Source organism: Chinchilla lanigera, unplaced genomic scaffold (assembly GCF_000276665.1).
Source record: "Chinchilla lanigera isolate Chin_1 unplaced genomic scaffold, ChiLan1.0 scaffold00021, whole genome shotgun sequence".
NCBI classification, from domain to species: Eukaryota; Metazoa; Chordata; class Mammalia; order Rodentia; family Chinchillidae; genus Chinchilla; species Chinchilla lanigera.
In genome coordinates, this window is record NW_004955422.1 from 10,917,031 (window position 1) to 10,922,589 (window position 5,559).

The following is a 5,559-nucleotide window of genomic DNA, read 5'->3' on the forward strand; positions in this document are numbered from 1 at the left end:
TGGCAGCACAACTAAACATACTCATGAAAAAGGACGTTCAGAACTGCTTCAGAAAGTGGCAAGAATGATGTGATAAGTGTATTTGAAGCAAGAGGCAGTATTCTGGGGGAGGTTAATGGTTATCTGTCTTCTACTGCAGAAAAGTTTTGAAAAATGTAAATGCTCATTGTATTTTACAATTGCATCTTGTATTTACTCACAGCGGACTTAGATGAGGCAAGATCCGACAGCTTCACTGTTTTCTGTAGCTTATGTCAATTTTCTCTAACGGTCTCAAGGTCAAATTCTATCTCCCACTGAATAATGGAGGAAAACAATGAATTCAGTCCAGAAAAATACTGTAAGGAAGTGACCTTTTCAGTAACATTCTCTTTTTGCGGTGACTTATTCTTTCATTATTTCTCCTCTTGCCAGGCTTGTTTTCTACAAAATGGTGCCTTGGAGACCTACATGTTTTGAATCTATGATGAGGTATCCTGACTTCAGGCTGGTTCTTGGGTGTGTGTGGTGGGTCTTTCCCATTCACTGATGTTTTGCCAATATTTGGTGCTAGTGTCTGTAACTACTGTAATTTAAGTTCTGTCTCCACTTCGTGGGGTTCCATGGTCCTTTCTGCTGACCTGACTTTTCCTCAGGGCTGGTAGGGACTAACACTCCTGAGGCCTAGTGGTGACTCCTGTTAACTCTGGTTTGTGTCACACAGCCTCATTACCATAGTGATGACTTCTCTGGCTACAGCTCAGCCAGATGTTGGTGACCTCCTCATCCTTTCTTGGGGATTTATGGGAACTTATGGATCTTTTCCATACCACATGGGAGTGGAGAACCCAGGAATGTTACAAGGCATCCTGGAAGACACTAATTTCCTGTAGACACAAACAAGAACTTTATTGTTCCCTTGATCTATCTTCAACCTTATGGACCCATTTTTCTCCCAGGCTGCCTCCTTATCTCTGCGTCTTTATTAGGGGTCTGACCCAGAAGAGAATTACTTTACTCTCTCTTTTTCACTCAGGATTTCCTGGGGCTTTCCATATGTCATATCTTTCTCCTTTCACTCTCCCCACCATCTTCATGGCTTAATCTAAAAGCAGCGCATTAGTTATCAGTTACAGAGTACCAGTAACCCAGCTCTTAGTGACTTAAATAATGAGTTCTTATTCACCCACAGTGTTGGCAGATTGGTAATTAAAGAGTGGCTGAATCTGAGGAGGCAGTCAACTGAAGTGGTGACTGAGGCTCAAGGATATGGATATTTATCAGGTTACCCAAAGATTTTATTTTAATCCTAGAAAGCTTGGATCTCAAAAAGCATAATGGAAGTTGGATCAAGGAAATCTGAGTTTACGTTCTTATCTGTCAACTTCTCTTCTTGGAGAAGTTGGTTAACTGCTATACCTCAGCTTCAGCAGGTGTTCTACTGTCACAATCAGACTGTCTGTGGTAGCTGTGATGATTAAATGAGATATTTTGTAAAGGAATTAGTTTATGCATAGTATTATTTTTTGGGTCTTATCTATTGTATGTTTTGGATCTTATTTACCCTTTCAGTGTCTCACACTAGGGAGAAATATGTTTACACATGTGCAACCGGTTTACTTCACTTATGAGTATGGTCTCGAATTGCATCCATTTACCTATAAAAGTCTCCAGTTTATCCTTCTATATGGCTAAGTAGTACTCCATTGTATACAAAGACTGCATCTTTTTTTTATCCATTCCGCAGTTGATGGGCATTTGGGTTGTTTCCAATATCTAGCTATTACAAATTGTGTTACTATAAACATGGGTGCACATGTATTGCTGTTGTACAATGTTTTTAATTCTGCTGGGAAGATACCCAGGAGAGGAATAGCTGGGTCAAGTGGTCAATACTGGGTCAAGTGGTCAATACTCCAATCCTAGTATTTTGAGGAATCTCCACACTGATTTCCACAGTGGATGCACCAGTCTACACTCCCACCAATAGTGAAGAAGGGTTCCTTTTTCCCCACAGCCTCTCCAGCATTTGTTATTGGTTGATTTCTTGATGATAGTCATTCTTTCTGGTGTGAGATAAAGTCTCAGTGTATATTAATTTGCATCTCTTGAATGACTAATGATGTCAAACATTTTTTCATGATTTATTTGCTGTTTGTATTTCTTCATTTGAGAACTGTGCATTCATCTCAGATGCCCATTTTTGGATTGGGTCTTTAAATATGAGCAGTCTTATTTTTTTGAGTCCTTTATATATTCTTGATAGTAATCCCTTGTCTGAGGAGCACCTGGCAAACATTTTTTCCCACACTGTGGATTGTCTCTTTACTCTGTTGGTCATTTCTTTTGCTGTGCAAAAGCATTTTAATAAGATCAGATCCCAGTTGTTGATTCTTTTTGATAGTTCCTGTGTGATCAGGGTTTTATTTATACAGTCTTTGCCTATACCAATGTCTTCAAGAGTTTTACCTATTTTATCTTCTAGCAGATTTAATGTTTCTGTTTTCATACTTAGATCTTTGGTCCATTTAGAATTTAGTTTAGTGCATGGTGAAAGGTATGGGTCCAATTTTAATCTACGGCATGTGCAGTGCCAGTTTTTCCAGCATCATGAAGAGGCTATCTTTCTTTCAGTGAATGAGTTTGGCACCTTTGTCAAAGATAAGGTGGCTGAGCATGTCTGGAGTTGTTTCTGCATCTTTTTATCTTTTCCTTTGATCTTCCAGTATTTTTTTTTTTTTTTGCCAGTATCATACTGTTTTTATCACAGTTGGCTACTATTATGGGGTGGATCCATGGTTGCTGTTCTCCAAGAAAGGAAGATTGGAGGTCAAGAAGCTCTTGATGAGAAACATTATGAGGGGTGGGGAGAGGAAAGGAAGTTTTAGAATGCTGTGAGGTTCATGCATGGAGAAGTAAGGTTGGAGTGGGGGGTCAATCGCAGGAAAGGATCAGCAGATATAAATGGGACCTCAGGGCTAGAAGAGCCAAGAAGGGTAAGATCAAGGAATGCAGGGTTGTGTAACTGAGACTCCCTTGGCTACACTGCTGAGATGACGTGCCAGCACCTGCAGTGATTTTAGAAATATTTCCTATCAGCATGTAGGTGGAGTAGGTAAGGGTGGTATAGATTGGATGTAATAAAAAGGGCCCAAGCTCAGTCAGACAAGTGAGAAATTTGCAGGTATCTCTTCTTGGCAGTACAGTACCCATTATCCTCTGGAGTTATGAGTACAGGTTTTGAACATACATTTTCATATTTCTTTGGGCTTTAAGAACTTTCATGCTGTCAAATTCATCATCTTCTCAAAGCTTAATGAGCCTCCCACATTTGCAACCTATATTACGATATTGATCGATAAAGTCTCTTCCACCCTGAATTCAACCAAGAATTGTGACTTGATTGATTTTCTACCTGTCTATCATTCATACATCCACAGGACTTACTGAATGATTGCTATATGCCAAGGACTGGGAATACTACAGGCTGGCCAAAATAAGTTGATCCTTGTCTTCAGTCATGTGGCCCCCCACATGCAGAATATTCTCAACCATAACCCGTGTTTCCCTGAAAATACGACTCAGCTGGAAAATAATCAGCATTGAAAGCTAGAGATCAAAAATGCCCATCCCAAGCAGCCTATCCTTGCCTTGTCTGCTTTACAGAGCAGCCACTGAGCAAACTGTACTTCTTCATTTCTGGAACAAAATACCCAACATCTCCCACTTAAAGGAGGAGAGGTTTATTTGGTTCATGGTTTTTAGAATATTCGGTCCATAGAATAGAAATGGCATCATGGATAGACCTGGACGAGGGAGGCTGCTCACATGGCAGCCAGAAAGCAAGGAAAAGGAGGAGCCAGGAAGGGAGATCTGTCCTTCCAGATCACTGCTGTAATGAACCACCTCTAGCCAGTCCCCATCTCCTAACAGAAGTCAGCTGTAGTCCCCAAATCCAGTCACTTTCAGAAGCCCCATCTCTGAATACACAAAGCTTTGGGGGTGTTCCAGATCCACACCACAACAGAGGGTGCTGATTGAATCTAGAGAGGATGAATAAATAGTTTGCCTCCTGGAAGAGATGATAGATGAGTTCAGGAGTTAATTACTAGAACAAGGGTGGGCAACAGGAGAGCGTTCCAGAGAAAGGGAAGAGCACGTGCAGAGATCTTGAAAAGGAGGGCTCTTAGCATATCTGAGGTACTTCTAGAAAACTAGAATGCTGCAGGGGAAAGTGTGATAAAGTGTGGCATGTGAAGTTGTAGATAGAGTCATACAATGCAGGGCCAGTTTGGAAGCTGGGAGAACAACAAGAGAGCACTGCCAGAACCGCAGTATATACACCAAACCTCGTGAATTCCTAGAATGAGCAGTAGAAATGCTGAGGAAGAACATGAAGTCACTGAGTGCAGTCGTTGGCTTTGGCTTTGGTTTTCCCGTGGTCTAACCTGGCCATCAGTGAAGACCTTGGGGCTTGTTGCATTGATACAACTTCCTAGTGTTCTAAAAGGAGTGTCTTACATGAAGAAGAGATGAGTTAAAGGAAGGAAGTAGACAGCCAATGAAAAACACTAAGAAGTAAAACACACATCTTGATCCCTGCCTGATTTTTTTGTTCCTCTTTAGAATTCCGTGAAAGTTTTGAGTGAAATAGTTTGGATCTCTAGGGCTTGGGTAAGTTTATCTTTTGGGGGCTGTTGGAAAGATGAGAATATTTTGGAGTGATTTGGTAGCAATTTGTGGTCTCTCTTTGCTTTTCTTGGCAGTGGGATTTGCTTTCCCTGGCAGGGCTCTGCCCGGATGTGCAGTTGAGGTCCAGAATTTTAAGAAGATTTTCTCAATGGCTAAGTTTTTAAGGGCTCACTTCACGTCTGTATCCCAATTCACTTAGTGTTTATCCAGAGACTTGGGCTATGTTTGATGGAGGCTTCTGTTGACAAAGGAAAAAAAATCAGTAGGTAAAATAGGGAACAGTTTTTTTAGGTGAAGAATAAAGTTCAAGATTGGATTCTTGGAGGATAAAAAAAAAAATTCACCGTTAAGTTTTCGCACGATGGTTTCTAGGAAAAGGTAATTTCATACAAAAGAGAAAAAAAAACCTAGTAATCCTTAAATAGGCCTGATTCAGCAAAAGTTGTTTGTTTTCAGTGGAAGAGGAAATGGAGTGTCACAAACAAAATAGTATCCAGGTGCTAACCAATGAAAGTTCAAAGTGAATTGGGATAGGTTCCAATTTACTGTAGTTATGCAGAGGCATAATTTATCCTTCAGGCTTTAAGAAAAAAATATCTGAATCTATAATATCAATTTAAAAGCAAATGATCAATTGTTATAGGTCTCTTTCTCTTATTAAAGGAAATAACTTATTAGAAAAATACTTTTGGGATTTGATATATAACTTTTCTCAGAATTACCAAGTAATTTCATAAAGAAGTGAACAGAGTCAGGGGTGGTAGCATATACCTGTAATCCCAGCACTTGGGAGGCTGAGGAAGGAGGAGCACTGTGAGTTTAAGGCCAGCCTAGGCTACATAGCGTATTCAAGGCCAACCTGAACCTGAATACATAGTGAGACTATGT